Source organism: Thalassophryne amazonica, chromosome 5 (genome assembly GCF_902500255.1).
Source record: "Thalassophryne amazonica chromosome 5, fThaAma1.1, whole genome shotgun sequence".
NCBI lineage: Eukaryota > Metazoa > Chordata > Actinopteri > Batrachoidiformes > Batrachoididae > Thalassophryne > Thalassophryne amazonica.
The window spans coordinates 64,329,323-64,352,293 of record NC_047107.1 but is presented as its reverse complement, the minus strand read 5'-3'; the positions used below and the strand labels follow the sequence as shown (position 1 = coordinate 64,352,293).

General features: G+C 41.9%; 1 protein-coding gene across 2 annotated transcripts in view; it reads left to right on the top strand.

Annotated features, from left to right (window-relative positions):
- The window catches only part of ntrk2a (neurotrophic tyrosine kinase, receptor, type 2a), a 274,950-nt gene that overhangs the window by 241,322 nt on the left and 10,657 nt on the right, over positions 1-22,971 (top strand). The gene's annotated exons all lie outside the window — the stretch shown is intronic.

The following is a 22,971-nucleotide window of genomic DNA, read 5'->3' as shown; positions in this document are numbered from 1 at the left end:
GAGGGGTGAAGAAGCGGACTTACCGCTTCTGAAGAGCAGCAAATCAAAGAGCCATGAGCCATTGAATCGAAGCATTGCTTCGATTCACGCTTCAAACTGGAGTCGCGCTGCAGAAACGGTTGATTACAGACGCTGTATTGAAAATCGTAACGGTCCCAAATCAATCAATCAATCAATCAATTTTTTTATATAGCGCCAAATCACAACAAACAGTTGCCCCAAGGCGCTTTATATTGTAAGGCAAGGCCATACAATAATTATGTAAAACCCCAACGGTCAAAACGACCACCTGTGAGCAAGCACTTGGCTACAGTGGGAAGGAAAAACTCCCTTTTAACAGGAAGAAACCTCCAGCAGAACCAGGCTCAGGGAGGGGCAGTCTTCTGCTGGGACTGGTTGGGGCTGAGGGAGAGAACCAGGAAAAAGACATGCTGTGGAGCGGAGCAGAGATCGATCACTAATGATTAAATGCAGAGTGGTGCATACAGAGCAAAAAGAGAAAGAAACAGTGCATCATGGGAACCCCCCAGCAGTCTACGTCTATAGCAGCATAACTAAGGGATGGTTCAGGGTCACCTGATCCAGCCCTAACTATAAGCTTTAGCAAAAAGGAAAGTTTTAAGCCTAATCTTAAAAGTAGAGAGGGTGTCTGTCTCCCTGATCTGAATTGGGAGCTGGTTCCACAGGAGAGGAGCCTGAAAGCTGAAGGCTCTGCCTCCCATTCTACTCTTACAAACCCTAGGAACTACAAGTAAGCCTACAGTCTGAGAGCGAAGCGCTCTATTGGGGTAATATGGTACTACGAGGTCCCTAAGATAAGATGGGACCTGATTATTCAAAACCTTATAAGTAAGAAGAAGAATTTTAAATTCTATTCTAGAATTAACAGGAAGCCAATGAAGAGAGGCCAATATGGGTGAGATATGCTCTCTCCTTCTAGTCCCCGTCAGTACTCTAGCTGCAGCATTTTGAATTAACTGAAGGCTTTTTAGGGAACTTTTAGGACAACCTGATAATAATGAATTACAATAGTCCAGCCTAGAGGAAATAAATGCATGAATTAGTTTTTCAGCATCACTCTGAGACAAGACCTTTCTGATTTTAGAGATATTGCGTAAATGCAAAAAAGCGGTCCTACATATTTGTTTAATATGCGCTTTGAATGACATATCCTGATCAAAAATGCCTCCAAGATTTCTCACAGTATTACTAGAGGTCAGGGTAATGCCATCCAGAGTAAGGATCTGGTTAGACACCATGTTTCTAAGATTTGTGGGGCCAAGTACAATAACTTCAGTTTTATCTGAGTTTAAAAGCAGGAAATTAGAGGTCATCCATGTCTTTATGTCTGTAAGACAATCCTGCAGTTTAGCTAATTGGTGTGTGTCCTCTGGCTTCATGGATAGATAAAGCTGGGTATCATCTGTGTAACAATGAAAATTTAAGCAATACCGTCTAATAATACTGCCTAAGGGAAGCATGTATAAAGTGAATAAAATTGGTCCTAGCACAGAACCTTGTGGAACTCCATAATTAACTTTAGTCTGTGAAGAAGATTCCCCATTTACATGAACAAATTGTAATCTATTAGACAAATATGATTCAAACCACCGCAGCGCAGTGCCTTTAATACCTATGGCATGCTCTAATCTCTGTAATAAAATTTTATGGTCAACAGTATCAAAAGCAGCACTGAGGTCTAACAGAACAAGCACAGAGATGAGTCCACTGTCCGAGGCCATAAGAAGATCATTTGTAACCTTCACTAATGCTGTTTCTGTACTATGATGAATTCTAAAACCTGACTGAAACTCTTCAAATAGACCATTCCTCTGCAGATGATCAGTTAGCTGTTTTACAACTACCCTTTCAAGAATTTTGAGAGAAAAGGAAGGTTGGAGATTGGCCTATAATTAGCTAAGATAGCTGGGTCAAGTGATGGCTTTTTAAGTAATGGTTTAATTACTGCCACCTTAAAAGCCTGTGGTACATAGCCAACTAACAAAGATAGATTGATCATATTTAAGATCGAAGCATTAAATAATGGTAGGGCTTCCTTGAGCAGCCTGGTAGGAATGGGGTCTAATAAACATGTTGATGGTTTGGATGAAGTAACTAATGAAAATAACTCAGACAGAACAATCGGAGAGAAAGAGTCTATCCAAATACCGGCATCACTGAAAGCAGCCAAAGGTAACGATACGTCTTTGGGATGGTTATGAGTAATTTTTTTCTAATAGTTAAAATTTTGTTAGCAAAGAAAGTCATGAAGTCATTACTAGTTAAAGTTAATGGAATACTCAGCTCAATAGAGCTCTGACTCTTTGTCAGCCTGGCTACAGTGCTGAAAAGAAACCTGGGGTTGTTCTTATTTTCTTCAATTAGTGATGAGTAGAAAGATGTCCTAGCTTTACGGAGGGCTTTTTTATAGAGCAACAGACTCTTTTTCCAGGCTAAGTGAAGATCTTCTAAATTAGTGAGACGCCATTTCCTCTCCAACTTACGGGTTATCTGCTTTAAGCTACGAGTTTGTGAGTTATACCACGGAGTCAGACACTTCTGATTTAAAGCTCTCTTTTTCAGAGGAGCTACAGCATCCAAAGTTGTCTTCAATGAGGATGTAAAACTATTGATGAGATACTCTATCTCCCTTACAGAGTTTAGGTAGCTACTCTGCACTGTGTTGGTATATGGCATTAGAGAACATAAAGAAGGAATCATATCCTTAAACCTAGTTACAGCGCTTTCTGAAAGACTTCTAGTGTAATGAAACTTATTCCCCACTGCTGGGTAGTCCATCAGAGTAAATGTAAATGTTATTAAGAAATGATCAGACAGAAGGGAGTTTTCAGGAAATACTGTTAAGTCTTCTATTTCCATACCATAAGTCAGAACAAGATCTAAGATATGATTAAAGTGGTGGGTGGACTCATTTACTTTTTGAGCAAAGCCAATAGAGTCTAATAATAGATTAAATGCAGTGTTGAGGCTGTCATTCTCAGCATCTGTGTGGATGTTAAAATCGCCCACTATAATTATCTTATCTGAGCTAAGCACTAAGTCAGACAAAAGGTCTGAAAATTCACAGAGAAACTCACAGTAACGACCAGGTGGACGATAGATAATAACAAATAAAACTGGTTTTTGGGACTTCCAATTTGGATGGACAAGACTAAGAGACAAGCTTTCAAATGAATTAAAGCTCTGTCTGGGTTTTTGATTAATTAATAAGCTGGAATGGAAGATTGCTGCTAATCCTCCGCCCCGGCCCGTGCTACGAGCATTCTGACAGTTAGTGTGACTCGGGGGTGTTGACTCATTTAAACTAACATATTCATCCTGCTGTAACCAGGTTTCTGTTAGGCAGAATAAATCAATATGTTGATCAATTATTATATAATTTACCAACAGGGACTTAGAAGAGAGAGACCTAATGTTTAATAGACCACATTTAACTGTTTTAGTCTGTGGTGCAGTTGAAGGTGCTATATTATTTTTTCTTTTTGAATTTTTATGCTTAAATAGATTTTTGCTGGTTATTGGTAGTCTGGGAGCAGGCACCGTCTCTACGGGGATGGGGTAATGAGGGGATGGCAGGGGGAGAGAAGCTGCAGAGAGGTGTGTAAGACTACAACTCTGCTTCCTGGTCCCAACCCTGGATAGTCACGGTTTGGAGGATTTAAGAAAATTGGCCAGATTTCTAGAAATGAGAGCTGCTCCATCCAAAGTGGGATGGATGCTGTCTCTCCTAACAAGACCAGGTTTTCCCCAGAAGCTTTGCCAATTAATAAGTGTAACGGTCCAAAATGATAGCATAACGGGCCGTAACGAAAGTACCCTGGATAATATCATAAAATGCATTAAAATTGTAATCCTGTGAAGTAATCCCCATTTTTACTAACTATACCTGTAATCTGAATACGTCTTTTTTTCTGTAACTGTAGCGGAATACAGTTACCTTTTTTGTATCCTAATTACGTAATGTCGTTACATGTATTCAGTTACTCCCCAAGCCTGGGCATCACAAATGTGTAACTTGCCCACGCCATGGGCACTAACACACCCCCATACCGTCACACTCTTCATTGGCTTCCTGTTAATTCTAGAATAGAATTTAAAATTCTTCTTCTTACTTATAAGGTTTTGAATAATCAGGTCCCAGCTTATCTTAGGGACCTCATAGTACCATATCACCCCAATAGAGCGCTTCGCTCTCAGACTGCAGGCTTACTTGTAGTTCCTAGGGTTTGTAAGAGTAGAATGGGAGGCAGAGTCTTCAGCTTTCAGGCTCCTCTCCTGTGGAACCAGCTCCCAATTCAGATCAGGGAGACAGACACCCTCTCTACTTTTAAGATTAGGCTTAAAACTTTTCTTTTTGCTAAAGCTTATAGTTAGGGCTGGATCAGGTGACCCTGAACCATCCCTTAGTTATGCTGCTATAGACTTAGACTGCTGGGGGGTTCCCATGATGCACTGAGTGTTTCTTTCTCTTTTTGCTCTGTATGCACCACTCTGCATTTAATCATTAGTGATTGATCTCTGCTCCCCTCCACAGCATGTCTTTTTCCTGGTTCTCTCCCTCAGCCCCAACCAGTCCCAGCAGAAGACTGCCCCTCCCTGAGCCTGGTTCTGCTGGAGGTTTCTTCTTATTGTATGGCCTTGCCTTACAATATAAAGCGCCTTGGGGCAACTGTTTGTTGTGATTTGGCGCTATATAAATAAAATTGATTGATTGATTGATTAAAAATCTGGATGGTCTTATTTCTCTTTTGTCTGGAGGACACGACGTCCATTATTTCCAAAACCAGTTTGAAATGTGGACTCATCAGACCACAGCACAGTTTTTATTTTTTGGATGTTGTTGATGTATGGCTTTCGCTTTGCATGGTAGTTTTAACTTGCACTTGTGTTAACTGACAATGGTTTTCTGGGGAGGTGATGGTCTAGCGGTTAAGGTGTTGGGCTTGAGCCTAGAAGATCATGGGTTCAAATACCCGCCTGACTGGAAAATCACTAAGGGCCCTTGGGCAAGGCCTTTAATCCCCTATTGCTCCCGGTGTGTAGTGAGTGCCTTGTATGTCAGCAACCTGACAACGGGGTGAATGTGAGGCATAATTGTAAAGCGCCTTGAGCGTCTGATACAGATGGAAAAGCGCTATATAAATGCAGTCCATTTACCATTTTTCTGAAGTGTTCCTGAGCCCATGTGGTAAGATCCTTTACGCAATGGTGTCAGTTTTTAATGCAGTGCTGCCTGAGGGATCGAAGGTAATGGGCATTCAACATTGGTTTTCGGCCTTGCAGCTTACGTGTAGAAAGTTCTCCAGATTCTCTGAATCTTCTGATTATATTATGGACTGTAGATGATGGAATCCCTAAATTCCTTGCAATTGAATATTGAGAAACACTGTTCTTAAACTGTTGGACTATTTTTTCACGCAGTTTTCACAAAGTGGTGATCCTCGCCCCATCTTTGCTTGTGAATGGCTGAGCCTTTTGGGGATGCTCCTTTTATACCCAATCATGACACTCACCTGTTTCCAATTAACCTGTTCACCTGTGGAATGCTCCAAACAGGTGTACTTTGATCATTCATCAACTTTTCCAGTCTTTTGTTGCCCCTGTCCCAACTTTTTTGAAATGTGTTGCAGGCATCCATTTCAAAATGAGCAAATATTTGCACAAAACAAAAAAGTCTATCAGTTTGAACATTAAATATCTTGTCGTTGTGGTGTATTCAACTGACTATAGGTTGAAGAGGATGTGCAAATCATTGTATTCTGTTTTTACTTACATTTCACACAACGTCCCATCTTCATCGGAATTGGGGTTGTAGATGTCTTTGGGTACAACTGAAATTATTATGTGTCAAATATGTGGCTTGTTAGGGAGACTCAAGTGAGGAGTATAAATTGCAGTGGTTTGACAATACAGTTGGAACGCCATTCCTCCTGAACGGTTCGATGGTGTACATGTCATAATATGTGTATTATAAGTGTGACACACCATTCAGCTGTGCTGTTCCTTACCGAGCCTCTGAGACACAGTGACACACTGTGGGACTGCAGCACAGCGCGGTGCATGAGTTCAAGGTGTTACAGCTTTGATGATCATATTATTTCACTTTCATTATCTAACCCATGGGGGGATGACAATGTGTCTGTAATATAAGGCTTATTATGGATATAACACCCCAGTGCATGCCACACCGAGCCTCTAAGATGCAGTGACTCACCATGGGGCAGCAGGGCAGCAAGTACGTCGCATCTGCTCGAGGTGCTACAGCTATGATGGTCATATTATTTTACATACATTATCTAACCCATAAGGGGGGATGACAATGTATCTGTGATATAAGGTTTATTATGGATATAACACTCTGGTCAGATGTGTGCACTGTTCTGCGGTTCTGAGCCGCATTGACTCGCAATGATGCATGGGGCTCTCGGTTTGATTGCGCAATATTCACATCTGGTTCACAGGATGAATGCGTGACACAGACATTGCACATAGCAATATTTCCTTTGCATACCCTGAACGGGACCCATTAGAGGTGCACGTACGGCTCATCTGTGGCACAATCGGGACATGCAGGCAGGATTTGACATGCCTGACCATGGCGAATGTCTCTCAGGCATGATCAGATTGTTCTGAATGCTGTTTTGACACCGTGAGAATATTTAGAATGCAGTCAGATGGCACTTTGACTGCCGTTTGATATACTTCGATTTCGACTGTGTCATGAGAGTTTGAACATGGGCAAAACATTCGGGGCGACCCCACAACTGTGCCCGACTGTTTAGCCTGCACTCAGAATGCTGTCCAATGTTTCGAATGCACCTCAACACTCAACACCCGAATGTGAGTCAAAATTTCATTCGGCGGGGATTCGGGTTCATTCCACCTCTGGTGTGATGAGGGTATAGCCTTTGCAGCCCAGTCTCACATTTTTTTCGTCCTCCCGTCACAAAGTGAGTCAAGTTTTCGTGACGGGGTTTTTTTAACTCACTATTACTAATCGTACTCCTGTCCCCAACCCTACTCTTAACCATAACCTAATCCTACTCCTTCCCCCAACCCTAACCACCCCGACCCCCCGCTTCACTTTTAATTTCATGCAGCCATCACAGAATGAATTAGAATGAATTCTTGCTGCTGTGAAGAAAATGAGGCACTTTTCGTCACAATATCGCAAACCAATAGATTAATGTATATTTCATGCTGCTTTCCCTGGTGGAAGTCACTGAGGTAGTCAAACAACTCCACAGTGGCAAGGCCCCAGGGGTTGATGAGGTCCGTCCAGAAATGCTGAAGGCTCTGGGTGTGGAGGGATTGTCTTGGATGAGACGTGTCTTCAACATTGCATTGAGGTCTGGGACAGTGCCTAAGGAGTGGCAAACTGGGGTGGTGGGCCCCATATTGACCAAAAGAACTAGTTCGCCGGTACAAGCAGCCGAAATGGGCTTCTCGATCTACTGGTCAGTCTTCGTGCCTACTCTCACCTGTGGTCATGGGGGTTGGGTCATGACCAAAAGAACTAGATCGCCGGTACAAGCAGCCGAAATGGGCTTCCTCAGGAGGGTGGCTGGTGTCTCCCTTAGAGATAGGGTGAGAAGTTCGGTCATCCGTTGGGAGCTCGGAGTAGAGCTGCTGCTCCTTCACGTTGAAAGGAGCCAGCTGAGGTGGTTCGGGCATCTGGTAAGGATGCCTCCTGGGCACCTCCCAAGGGAGGTGTTCCAGGCACGTCCATCTGGGAGGAGACCCCGGGGAAGACCCAGGACTAGGTGGAGAGATTATATCTCCACACTGGCCTGGAAACGCCTCAGTATCCCCCAGTCAGAGGTGGTCAGTGTGGCATGGGAAAGCGAAGTCTGGGGACCCCTGCTGGAGCTGTTGCCCCCGAACCTGGAAAAGCGGTTGAAGATGAGTGATGAGTGAACAATCAATCAGAGGCATTGCACAATCACTGGGCATAGACAATATAATAATATGTCATATTCTGATAAAGAAAGAAACCACTGGTGTACTGAGCAACAGACATCAAATGGCTTGAAGAACAAGACCTGATGTCAGAAATATAAATTACAGTTGAAATTCTCAACTTTTTCTCATATTCAGCTTTGGATGTCAGACACAAATGTCTTCGGCATAGCAAAAGTAGTTGGTCTTGCCATACCAATGTTTTCCATGTGAGGGGACTATAGCCTGTACGCCAACATTTGTTTGCACCTCAGACGTAACTCGAAATGAAAGCTGCCAACATCATTATTTAGCTGGAATCTGCATAGTTTTGCAGGCTGTAGCAGAAGTTGAATTATGAACTTGTCTCTATAAATTTTGGACACTTTCAGAATTCTGTCCCAGTCAGTATGTGAGTTATCAGTAATATTCAGTGAACTTGTCTTACAGTGTGACCTATGATTACCAATGTGAAACCATTTCTCAAGATTTTAACATGTTTCTCCCATTTGACAACTTCTGCCTGAAAATCTGACAATTTATTTATTTTTTAAAGACCCCTAACCCTTTCTACACTTTATGCATAGGCGGAGTTCAACCAGCTTGAATAGCGTAATTAACTAGTGGAATTAAGCGTTTATCCTCAGATGTGCATTTAGTGTCTTTTTCACTAAACTGATTTCACGCCCAAATGTGTCGAATGAGATTAAATCGAATGTTTGCTTTGCTTGGAACAAATGAAATAGACTAAGTTACCCTGCTGAAACAGGATGGAAGATGTTGGCACCAAAGCACAGCTAAACAATTTCTGCAGAGCAAATTACCCGATATGTTTTTTACAACCCACCTTTGGGTCCTTACAAACAGCACTTAATGGAGAGAGAGTCTGTACTGGAGCAGGAGCTAGTGTGCAAGAAAATATGTTGGTGTCTGTTTTTACTGTTTGCCTCATATAAAATACAGTGTGGAGAAATAATTATTCTCCATATGCTCAGACAAAGTTAAAATGCAGCTCATATTCAAAGATACTGCTTGATGATGCATGGACAAACTTTAAATTTACAGTCCGTTTTCAAAATAAATTAATAAATAACTTACTGATTCAGTGAGTAGCACATCAGTTTGATTGCCATGTTCCATACTGTGTCTAAATTGTCAACACCAGACTGAAATGCCCTGTGACTGGTTTGAGTTTTCTGACAAATATTCCCAAGAAACACATCGACTCTCCAATTTTATCCTGTTTATAAGTGCTGCGTAAATCCAGAAAGCAGATCAATTCTGAAGGATGATTTCTGTCAGTTCTTGAAATAAACATGAGCTTGTTGAGTAAACCTTCACGTCAAGCCCTTTTACCGTATCTTTCCTGGCAGGGAGAAGAAGCTCTGTTCTCAAGGGAAAAACACATATGCACACAGTGGTGTTTCTGTTTCTATCCTTGTGAGTGGTCTGTAACTGCACACACTTACTCATCACTGTCTAAATGTATACGTACGTACCCTAAATAAATACAGAATTATCTGTTTAACTCTCTTAGTGAGGTACACTTTAGATGCGAAAGGAAGTTGAAACTGAAATGTGATCTAAGTGAAATATTTAAATATATATGCAGGGCATTAGTTGAGCAAGAATAAGCCTGTATGTGTAGCAGAGGGCAAACTATCTGCTAATCATCAAGCTAATCAGCCACCTCAGAAATGTGGTATCACTGAAGTGCTCATCGTTTAAATCAGTTGATGGCATGATCAGTTGCACAAATAGTTTTCTCTGGGCCCCTCCCCAATCAGACCGGGAGTGACATGTTTAGCCGCATGTTCTCCTTGAATTGCTGGCTGTCTGAGTGGTGTCCAAAAAATGAGGTGGGCTTCATAGATAATTGGCAAAGCTTCTGGGGAAAACCTGGTCTTGTTAGGAGAGACGGCATCCATCCCACTTTGGATGGAGCAGCTCTCATTTCTAGAAATCTGGCCAATTTTCTTAAATCCTCCAAACCGTGACTATCCAGGGTTGGGACCAGGAAGCAGAGTTGTAGTCTTACACACCTCTCTGCAGCTTCTTTCCCCCTGCCATCCCCTCATTACCCCATCCCCGTAGAGACGGTGCCTGCTCCCAGACTACCAATAACCAGCAAAAATCTATTTAAGCATAAAAATTCAAAAAGAAAAAAATAATATAGCACCTTCAACTGCACCACAGACTAAAACAGTTAAATGTGGTCTATTAAACATTAGGTCTCTCTCTTCTAAGTCCCTGTTGGTAAATGATATAATAATTGATCAACATATTGATTTATTCTGCCTTACAGAAACCTGGTTACAGCAGGATGAATATGTTAGTTTAAATGAGTCAACACCCCCGAGTCACACTAACTGTCAGAATGCTCGTAGCACGGGCCGGGGCGGAGGATTAGCAGCAATCTTCCATTCCAGCTTATTAATTAATCAAAAACCCAGACAGAGCTTTAATTCATTTGAAAGCTTGACTCTTAGTCTTGTCCATCCACATTGGAAGTCCCAAAAACCAGTTTTATTTGTTATTATCTATCGTCCACCTGGTCATTACTGTGAGTTTCTCTGTGAATTTTCAGACCTTTTGTCTGACTTAGTGCTTAGCTCAGATAAGATAATTATAGTGGGCGATTTTAACATCCACACAGATGCTGAGAATGACAGCCTCAACACTGCATTTAATCTATTATTAGACTCTATTGGCTTTGCTCAAAAAGTAAATGAGTCCACCCACCACTTTAATCATATCTTAGATCTTGTTCTGACTTATGGTATGGAAATAGAAGACTTAACAGTATTCCCTGAAAACTCCCTTCTGTCTGATCATTTCTTAATAACATTTACATTTACTCTGATGGACTACCCAGCAGTGGGGAATAAGTTTCATTACACTAGAAGTCTTTCAGAAAGCGCTGTAACTAGGTTTAAGGATATGATTCCTTCTTTATGTTCTCTAATGCCATATACCAACACAGTGCAGAGTAGCTACCTAAACTCTGTAAGTGAGATAGAGTATCTCGTCAATAGTTTTACATCCTCATTGAAGACAACTTTGGATGCTGTAGCTCCTCTAAAAAAGAGAGCTTTAAATCAGAAGTGCCTGACTCCGTGGTATAACTCACAAACTCGTAGCTTAAAGCAGATAACCCGTAAGTTGGAGAGGAAATGGCGTCTCACTAATTTAGAAGATCTTCACTTAGCCTGGAAAAAGAGTCTGTTGCTCTATAAAAAAAGCCCTCCGTAAAGCTAGGACATCTTTCTACTCATCACTAATTGAAGAAAATAAGAACAACCCCAGGTTTCTTTTCAGCACTGTAGCCAGGCTGACAAAGAGTCAGAGCTCTATTGAGCTGAGTATTCCATTAACTTTAACTAGTAATGACTTCATGACTTTCTTTGCTAACAAAATTTTAACTATTAGAGAAAAAATTACTCATAACCATCCCAAAGATGTATCGTTATCTTTGGCTGCTTTCAGTGATGCCGGTATTTGGTTAGACTCTTTCTCTCCGATTGTTCTGTCTGAGTTATTTTCATTAGTTACTTCATCCAAACCATCGACATGTTTATTAGACCCCATTCCTACCAGGCTGCTCAAGGAAGCCCTACCATTATTTAATGCTTCGACCTTAAATATGATCAATCTATCTTTGTTAGTTGGCTATGTACCACAGGCTTTTAAGGTGGCAGTAATTAAACCATTACTTAAAAAGCCATCACTTGACCCAGCTATCTTAGCTAATTATAGGCCAATCTCCAACCTTCCTTTTCTCTCAAAAATTCTTGAAAGGGTAGTTGTAAAACAGCTAACTGATCATCTGCAGAGGAATGGTCTATTTGAAGAGTTTCAGTCAGGTTTTAGAATTCATCATAGTACAGAAACAGCATTAGTGAAGGTTACAAATGATCTTCTTATGGCCTCGGACAGTGGACTCATCTCTGTGCTTGTTCTGTTAGACCTCAGTGCTGCTTTTGATACTGTTGACCATAAAATTTTATTACAGAGATTAGAGCATGCCATAGGTATTAAAGGCACTGCGCTGCGGTGGTTTGAATCATATTTGTCTAATAGATTACAATTTGTTCATGTAAATGGGGAATCTTCTTCACAGACTAAAGTTAATTATGGAGTTCCACAAGGTTCTGTGCTAGGACCAATTTTATTCACTTTATACATGCCTCCCTTAGGCAGTATTATTAGACGGTATTGCTTAAATTTTCATTGTTACGCAGATGATACCCAGCTTTATCTATCCATGAAGCCAGAGGACACACACCAATTAGCTAAACTGCAGGATTGTCTTACAGACATAAAGACATGGATGACCTCTAATTTCCTGCTTTTAAACTCAGATAAAACTGAAGTTATTGTACTTGGCCCCACAAATCTTAGAAACATGGTGTCTAACCAGATCCTTACTGTGGATGGCATTACCCTGACCTCTAGTAATACTGTGAGAAATCTTGGAGTCATTTTTGATCAGGATATGTCATTCAAAGCGCATATTAAACAAATATGTAGGACTGCTTTTTTGCATTTACGCAATATCTCTAAAATCAGAAAGGTCTTGTCTCAGAGTGATGCTGAAAAACTAATTCATGCATTTATTTCCTCTAGGCTGGACTATTGTAATTCATTATTATCAGGTTGTCCTAAAAGTTCCCTAAAAAGCCTTCAGTTAATTCAAAATGCTGCAGCTAGAGTACTGACGGGGACTAGAAGGAGAGAGCATATCTCACCCATATTGGCCTCTCTTCATTGGCTTCCTGTTAATTCTAGAATAGAATTTAAAATTCTTCTTCTTACTTATAAGGTTCTGAATAATCAGGTCCCATCTTATCTTAGGGACCTCGTAGTACCATATCACCCCAATAGAGCGCTTCGCTCTCAGACTGCAGGCTTACTTGTAGTTCCTAGGGTTTGTAAGAGTAGAATGGGAGGCAGAGCCTTCAGCTTTCAGGCTCCTCTCCTGTGGAACCAGCTCCCAATTCAGATCAGGGAGACAGACACCCTCTCTACTTTTAAGATTAGGCTTAAAACTTTCCTTTTTGCTAAAGCTTATCGTTAGGGCTGGATCAGGTGACCCTGAACCATCCCTTAGTTATGCTGCTATAGACGTAGACTGCTGGGGGGTTCCCATGATGCACTGTTTCTTTCTCTTTTTGCTCTGTATGCACCACTCTGCATTTAATCATTAGTGATCGATCTCTGCTCCCCTCCACAGCATGTCTTTTTCCTGGTTCTCTCCCTCAGCCCCAACCAGTCCCAGCAGAAGACTGCCCCTCCCTGAGCCTGGTTCTGCTGGAGGTTTCTTCCTGTTAAAAGGGAGTTTTTCCTTCCCACTGTAGCCAAGTGCTTGCTCACAGGGGGTCGTTTTGACCGTTGGGGTTTTACATAATTATTGTATGGCCTTGCCTTACAATATAAAGCGCCTTGGGGCAACTGTTTGTTGTGATTTGGCGCTATATAAAAAAATTGATTGATTGAATTGATTGATTGATACCCAGCAGAGTTTTAGCCCTCCAGGGCACAAGGTGTATATACAATATTTTCATCCCAAGGCATCAAACATCCAATATGTTTTGTTTTTTCATTTCTCTGAACATTCTTGAGAAATACTTTTATTTTTGCTACCATTTTTTTTTATGGTCAAAATGTAACATCAGTACTGAATTTAAAATATGATCGTGAATAAATGGAAATTAAACAGTTTTCTATTTTCAGAATTCTTATTAAAATGGCTAAAGCTACTCAATGACAAAGCTTTCATACTGTGAAATAAAAATAGACAGATATGAAGGGGTGGCTGGTGATGCAACAGACAAAAGTTGCACTATGTACTAGTTTCTTCACTCTCATCATGGGTGTCTTAGTGGATTCTCTCACTTGTCTCCTTCTTGCATTTCAGTCCACCATGAAGCTGTGCAACTGGTAACTGTGCAAAAAATAAAACCTGCAGTATTCTGACTTTCTCCAATCACATTGTGCTGAAGCCCATATCTTCTTTGGAGATGTCATCAGTGTCTTGGTGGCTTCCTTCATTCAGTTCCTTCATACACAGTCACTCAGTTTTTAAGAACTGTCTACTCGGGATAGATTCACCGTACTGTACTGTTTCTATTTCTTAATGGTTCTAATGATGGGCGTAAATTTCAAGACATCTTTGGTGACTTGGATATGTTCATGTTAATGACATCCCCTCACACTGGAGCATGAATTGCACGAATGTCGTACGAATTGACATTCGAATGGCATTTGTGCAATTCGTGCTGCGTTCGAACTGCACTCGAACGCCTCGTACAGCATTCCTACAGCAGTCAGCACATTCGTGTGCCACTTGTACTTGAAAACATCCGAACCGCAGTCAAGTGCAATCATACCGCATTCGTACTGCCGTACGAATGGACATTCAAATGTCATTTGTGCAATTCGACCTGCAGTCGAACTGGATTCAAACTATATTCAAATTCCTCGGATAGCACTTGTGTGGCACTTATGGAAATATGCCAATTTGGCACGGCCAACACGAATGTAAAGAACAGGCACACTACTGTCATTCTGCATTTGAACTGGTGAATATTCGTACGGTGGTCATACTGCTGTGTGACTGCTCACTCGAATGGCATTCGAACTGGCATATGGACTGGCATCCGAAATGGCAACTCACCAGCATTCAGAGCAGACTGATCATGTCCTGATTGCGTCCCTGATGAGCCAGAACCCCCCCCCCCCGGCATCCTGTTGGGGGTGCAACGTCTGTGGCACACAATTATCATGTGCACTAGACGTGAACATTGCGCAATTACAACAAATACACCATGTGTCACAGCAAGTCAGTGCATCTTTGTGATGCGTTAACACACACTGCGGCCATCTGGACGGAGTCTAACAGTCATGATAACATAATAACACAAGTACATCCTCTCACACATGAAGTGGCCTGTAAATGGATCTGTAATATCATGCTCATTCTGGATGTTACACCATGACCATGGTTACTGCACATCAGCCCGGTCAGGTGAGCTGCTAGGTGAAAAGGGGGCCATCTGCGCTCTGGACTTGTGCACTCTTGAAAATGTGCACACGCTGACACACACACACACATACACAGGTATCGCCTCCCACTGGCGAGGAATGCACAATCTGTGTAACACACACTTAAGGAGAAAACTTCAGTACCAACAAAACTGGCTGGGGTGGCTGTTTCATTTAATTTATTTTATTTGAAATTTTCGCGGGAGAAGTGCTACGTAAAAGCAGTGCCGTGTTTTGGGTTCGAGAGTGCAAAGAGTGCTGCATTTGGTTGCTTTGCAGTGGTTGGTGCTGATGATGCTTGCAAAGTTGTTTTCTTTTCTTAAATCTGGCACAACTGTATACAAAGCTATAGATGAATGTTCTCCACCCTTCCTTGTTGGCCAGGGAAGGGTGCGCCAAATGTCACCAGCAGTTTTACCAGTTCCAGGTTTCCATTAGTGACGGACTGGTGGAGTGCCATCTGTCCTTCTTGTCCGAAAGAAGTTGACATTGAATTTGCAGTTCATCTTATTCTGCAGTAACGAGTGCACCTCCTCGGTTTTGCCTTTCTTCACCGCTTCTTAAAAAACCCTCTGCAGCGTGGAACATGTCGACACATCTGCCCGGCTCATGATTGCAGCTCGGCTAGGTGTTAGACAAACTAATCCTGCTTGCACCCTAAAGCTGATAATAATTGTCTTCCTCTGTCGAGTGTCTCAGCTCAATGCCACAGGTGGGTAAAGAGCAGTCTTAAATATCTTTAATATGATGTAAGCGCAACACCCAGCAGTGTGACACTGCAGGTCTTCAAAAGAGCAGGCGCAGACCACAGATCTTACCCTGCCACCAACTCCCCCCCACCCCCCACTTCTTGCTTCCTGCCCAGACCTCGGGTGCTGGTGTCACCGACCGAACAGTCCTCCCTAAAAAGCCTTCACTGTGCATGCGTCATCAGCAGTGGTAAGCACAGCTAACCAAAAAATTTGCTTTGATAACAGATAATCAGCTAACTGAAAAGTTATCTTTTATAAAGCTAAACTGATAAACCACCCAAACATTTATCGGAAGCCACAGATAACCGATAATTTCCAGTATTGTCACCTGTACACTTGCAACTACTAACAAGCTAATTTTGAGTTTTAACACCATGATCGCTTCTGGTAGCGTCAAAGGCAACTGCAGACCCAAACAATGAGTCAGCACTTCTGCCTTTGAGCATCCTGCCCACTGCTGGAAGCTCCTGTTTACTACAAAGCTTCCAGCAGAGAAGCAATTGAGAGAAGCAGCAAAGCTCAACTTTCTACTCAATAACAGCATTGCCGTGAGGCAGAGGTCTTGGAAAATAAAGCAGTGGTGACTTGTGGTTTGGTTTATAAATAAAATTAATACTGATAGAATAGAATAGAATAACTCCATTAATGTCAATTCTGTCATTTGTACAAAGTTAAAATATAACATATATCTTTTAATGTTAAATAATGCACTAATTGTGAAGTTTTGTAACAAACACAGACAGAGGCCAAAGGGATTATGGGCAAAATGTGCCTCCGCTAAACACTGATTGGTTGACTCATTCATTCTGTGTAAACTAACACGTTAATGTGAGGTGTGTCATGTGTTGGTGTTTACAGATAAATGTGCTTTTGTAAAATATGCCATTTTTTTATTTATAATATAATAACAATAATATTTATTAATTTATATAGCGCCAAATCACGAGTAATCGCCTCAAGGCACTTCACAAACATTTAAAAGCAGAATAAAATGAAATAAGATTAAAACACAATTTTTAAAAAATGTAACCATAAAAGGTAAAACAAGTAAAATAAATAAAACAAATAAAAAAAAGACACACAATCATCTAAAATACTAATGATAAAACAGGGAGAACAGATGTGTCTTCAGCCTGGCTTTAAAAGTCTCCACAGAGTCCGACCATGGTATTAGCGCAGGCAGATCATTCCACAGAGCTGGGGCGCGGTGATAAAAAGCTCTGTAACCCGCTGACCTTTTCTTCACCCTCGGGACACACAATAGTCCCGCACCCTGTGAACACAGAGCCCTTGCCAGCACATAGGACTCAACCAGGCCGGCCAGATAGGGGGGCGCCAGTCCATGAACAATTTTATAGGCCAGTAGTAACACCTTAAAATCCGATCTCAAGGAAACCGGAAGCCAGTGAAGGGATTCCAGAACAGGCGTAATATGATCAATCCTTCTGCTTTGTGTCAGAAGTCTGGCAGCAGCATTTTGAACCAGGTGAAGACCCCTGATGCTGGACTGTGGTAAACCAGAAAACAAAGCATTACAATAGTCCAATCTAGAAGAGACAAACGCATGAATCAGAGTGTCAGCATCAGCCATAGACAGGATGGGACGAATCTTTGCTATATTTCTTAGATGAAAGAAAGCAGTCCTCGTAGTGTCCCTAATGTGGAGGTCAAAGGACAACGTAGGATCAAAAATTATCCCAAGGTTCCTCACTTTGTCAGTATGATGTATAACACATGAACCTAGGCTAAGCGCTAGCTGATCAAATTGATGCCGATGTCTTGCTGGACCAAGAACCATCATTTCAGTCTTATCAGAGTTCAAAAGCAGAAAGTTGCTAGACATCCAACTTCTCACTGCTGCGAGACAGTCCTGTAAAGATTTTATGTGGACAGGATTTCCAGCCGCTATCGGCATATACAACTGAGTGTCATCAGCATAGCAATGAAAAGCAACCCCAAAACGCTGTGAAATGTTCCCAAGGGGTGCCATATACAGGGAAAAAAGCAGGGGACCCAAAACAGATCCCTGTGGAACCCCAAATTTCATGCCCCTAAAGTCAGAGGTAGTGTCATTGCACAAAACACAGTGGGAACAACCAAACAGATAAGACGTCAGCCATGCAAGAGCAGTTCCAGTAATTCCAAATCAGTTTTCTAGCCTATCAAGTAGAATATGATGATCAACTGTGTCAAACGCAGCACTGAGATCCAGCAACACCAATACTGTAGTAGTATCCAAGTCCATTGCTAGCAGAAGATCATTAACTACTTTAATAAGTGTTGTTTCTATGGAGTGATGTCTTCTAAAAGCAGACTGCAGTGGCTCAAAAAGGTCATTCTCAGTAAGATAGTCCACAAGCTGCCATGAAACCACCTTTTCCAGAATTTTAGAGCAGAATGATAGATTTGATATCGGCCTGTAATTTTTCAATACACCAGGATCAAGATTAGATTTCTTGAGTAGTGGTTTAACCACTGCAGATTTAAAACAATTTGGAACAGATCCAGAGTTTAGAGAAAGGTTAACAATTTCCAGCACAGTCGGCCCAAGAATGGGCCAAAGATCCTTAAACAATTTTGTTGGTATAGGATCAAATAAACAAGTTGTGCTTTTAGTAGACATCACGAGTTTCGTCAGCACACCTAGTGAGATACTATTAAATTCCGTGAATCTAGGTAGCACCTCAGTGGTAGTCCCCAGCTCAGTAGATGGATACAATGACTGGACCAAAGTATGCTGAGATGTGTTCAACCTAATATCTTCTATTTTCTTTTCGAAATAGTTCAGAAAGTCCTGTGCTGAAAAAGGAGAACGACCAACAGGTGGCTGTCCATGAATAAGAAATGCCACCGTATCAAACAAAAACTTTGAGTTATGCTTGTTTTTGTTGATCAGTTCAGAGTAATAGGTCTGCTTCGTAGCCAATAAAGCATGCTTGTAATCTAAAATAGCTTCATGCCACGCAAGGTGGAACACCTCTAGTTTGGAACTACACCATTTCCGTTCCAACCCTCTAACCTTCTGCCTAAGGTTACGCAAATAACTGTTGAACCAATCTGTCTGTGCCTTGGGAAGGCATGGCCTTAATAGAGGAGGCGTAATCTTATCAAGTGTGGTTTTTAGCACTAAATTCAGGCTATCCGCAAGACTGTCTACCGACTGAAAATTTATGAAGCTTGAAGTTAAGATTTCTGATAGTCTCGCTTCGAGTTCAGTCAAAGTTGAAGGTTTAACACGTCGCTGCAATAATTGTAAACCTAATAAGCGAGTGGTCAGAGACCACTGATGCAAGAGGCAGGATGTCAATATTTGTGACAGCAAGGCCATGTGCAAGAACCAAATCCAGAGTATTACCACTGATATGCGTTGAACCATGAATTAACTGCCGAAATCCTAGTGCATCCATGATTTCCATAAATGATTTACCAAGGGGATCAGAGGGCTTATTTATATGAATGTTAAAGTCACCAATAATCAAAATGTTGTCTACACTAGTTGAAAGACTAGAGATGAATGTGCCAAATTCATCTAAAAAATCAGAATATTGGCCAGGAGGTCTATAGACAGTGACAATATAACATAGCTGATTTCCAGTTTTATGACCTTGACAGTACTTAGCATCATGGGCATAACGGAGAATCAGATGCTCCAATGGATTATATTTATGACCCCCCACAGTTAATAAAGTAAACCTGGATTTATAAATAAAAGCAACACCCCCGCCTTTCCTCACATCACGTGAAACGTGACTAAAAGTGTATGCCGGTGGGCAGGCCTCATTCAGAGGAAGGACAGCTGTGGATTTAAGCCAGGTTTCACATAATTCAAGCATATCCAGACGATGATCCACAATTAAGTCATTCACCAACAATGACTTCAGAGACAATGATCTGATGTTAATGAGACCCAAACTAAGGATCTCGGTGGGATCAGCAGGTTTTAATGAAGTCATGCGGAAGTTCAGCTCCTCAGCAGACACAGCGGGTTTCAGCGGTCGGAGGAGCTCAGGTGAAACACCGCGTCTGCGAGCCTGCAGACGACAGCACTGGCGTAAAAACTCCACAGCCCGGTGAGAGGCGGCAGCAGGAAACTGCGGCAAAAACGGGCACAGCTCTAACGGAGTCGGTCCGGTCATCGGAGAGGACAGTCCAGGAACGACAGGACGAATCCAGCAGCCTCTCGTGCGCAGTGCACGCTCCCACACCCAAAAATATCATCTATCCCAGAGGAGGCGAGGATCAGACCCTCTAGTGAAAGCTGCCAGGTAGAACTTAAATTTCACCAAAGCACCGCTCCGCTTTCCGCGCCTTCTAAAGCGCCTCCTCCGGAGAGGAGCGCAAGATAAACGGAGCAGGTGCAGCGGAACGTCCGCGAGCACAGGTGGCAGGGCAGGGCGGGGCCCTCCCAGCCCGGACCCAGATGACAGCAGCGGCTCATAAACAGCATTAATGTTCAAGAGAGACTGACGATTATACACAAGCAAGGCAGAGATGTCCCGGCAGAACACACAAAGCAAAAACACAGCTACAAATAACAAAAAACTCGACGAGCGGTAAAGACAGGGCTGACGGCATGCCAAACACACAGGCGCCATCTTGCCACCAGACAGACAGACCATGAACGCCCAATTAATTAGATAACCATTTGATATAACTGGTGTCAAAATAACAGCTGAAGCTGTATTCACACCCTTCGCTCAATACTTTGTTGATGCAACTTTGGCTGCATTTACAGCCTCAAGTCTTCTTGAATATGATACCACAAGCTCGGTGCACCTATCTTTGGGCAGTTTTGCCCATTCTTCTTTGCAGCACCTCTCAAGCTCAATCAGGCTGGATGGGGAGCGTCGGTGCACAGCCATTTTCAGATCTCTCCAGAGACGTTTAATCGGATTCAGGTCTGGGCTCTGGTTGGGCCACTCAAGGACATTCACAGAGTTGTCCTGTAGCCATTCCTTTGATATTTTAGCTGTATATATAAATATATATATATATATATATATATATATATATATATATATATATATATAATTTTATGCAATGCTAGACAGCACTGAACTTTCGACTCGATTTTGCTGGTTAAGGTGTAAATGCTTTCCTTGGTGACCGACGATATCAACCTCATGTGATGTTGTAATTGCACTGGGTTAAAGATCAGTGCCTTAGCCTCCAAATAGCAATATTAACTACATACGAGGATTGTCAAAAAAAGCCCTCAAATTAAACATTAAAACTCCAAATGAGCACTCATAATGATAAAAATGTATGCCCCAAACCACACACACAAACATACACACACACCAACACACACAGAGCATTCATAAAAGGAGTTGTTGTTTCCATAGCAACACTGAGGGCATTTAAGGTAAGGTTCCGATGTGACACAGTAGGTGGAGTTAGTCACATAAGTCCCTCCTACACTACTTTCCACAATGCCTTCTTTTTTAAAATTATGCCTGTTGCCATAAATAGCACAGCCTCCAGAAGGTCAGTGCAAAGTGGCCTCTGTTTTATTTCTCCTGTTTTTTGAAGCTCTCCCGGAACACACACAGAGTGGGCTGCTAAACTCATGAATATTTATAAGACATAGTGGGAAAGAGTTTGGCTTTGTGATAGAGAAGGTGACAAAGATTTGCATTCACGCAAACATGCAAATTTAACACATAAAAAGGAGCAGTTCAAATGGCAAAAATTTACATTTAAAGCCATCAGCCATGATGAAGTAATCAAATTGATTGATGGATAAGTCCCAGTTTGGGCAACAGTGAATAAAAACATCATAAAACTTGTCAGTAGAATAGAATATAACTGATTATTTCCATTAGAAATGTCAAAAGCATTCAAATAGCCAAAGAAGAAAACGATCCAGAAAAAAAAAATAAACACAAGGAGTGAGGGATGCAGTCGAGAAAGAAGGAAACCAGAACTAGGTGATGAAGAGTAAAGAGCTGCAGAGACGGGGCCTGATGTTTCCCCACACATACATAGCCGCGAGCCCAATGGGTATCTATGTGATCGTACACATTTTATTACGCCATTAAATATCCCAATGACTAACATGGAAACAGCCCTAGTGTGGCTACCAAGTCATTAATAATGGGCATAAACCTTGTAAAATGGATTGTGCTGTCTGTGCACAGCAGCAGCAGCATGTCGATGGGAAGATTCATGCACAGAGCAGCAGAGAAAATGCACGATATGACGAACAAGCCTGACGGAGACTTCATTCACCTTCACTTCAATGACTAACAACTGAAGCGTTGGTATATGTAACCTTTTCAGGTGCTTACCAGACTGGTGGTACGGCTGTGTGGCATTTCCCAGGAAGCGTACGTGTAAAAACATGGTAATTACACATCGAGGAGCTCTGACACCTTTAGACCATGAAAAGGTTTTCATTGCAGCCTCATATGCATAACCTCCAACAAACACAACGGTTCTCAATCCTGGTGTTCAGGACCCCACTCTATGCATACTTTCCTTTTCCCTCTGCTCTGCCTGCACATAAGGAGCCAAATCGAGTGTGTCCCATTGTTCAACCAACTCTTGATTGGCTGTACACACCTGACTTGGCTAATCACATCTGGGTACATCAGGGAGAAATGAAAAATGTGCAGTACTCAGATTCCTGATGAGCACCACTGCTCTCATAGATGAACCTGTTTATGTATGACCCTGAAAATTACAGTGGGAATAAACTATCAAGTTAACATTTCAAGGAATACCACCACCTAATAGACTCCAAATGTTTGGTTCTGCTTCATAAAATGACCAGATGTGTCTCTCTTTGCCTGCAAGTTCCTGTGTGGAAATGGCTGTTACATTTTGTACATTGTGAGAATTGGAAATATATTTTTCTTACTTTTTTGAATTTTTGTCACAAACTGCACCATTTTGCACCATGTTTACACCGGAGAACAGTGGTAGCACATGTGGGGATACTGTTTTCAGCCACATGTGTCAGTCTGCATGAGTAAACAACCTGAGAAAAAATGTTTGCTTAGGAATGATGGATGTAAGATAAATACATTATAAAGTAGCCACATATCATCTGTACTGTTTCATCAAGAATGTTGAACATTAAACATGTATAATGTAGGACAACAGCAGTCAGGGCCGGCCCAAGCCTTTATGGGGCCTTAAGCAGAATTTCATTTGGGGGCCCCCTACCATCACCTCAACAGCAGATGCCTCATTATTCCATAGGCTACACTGT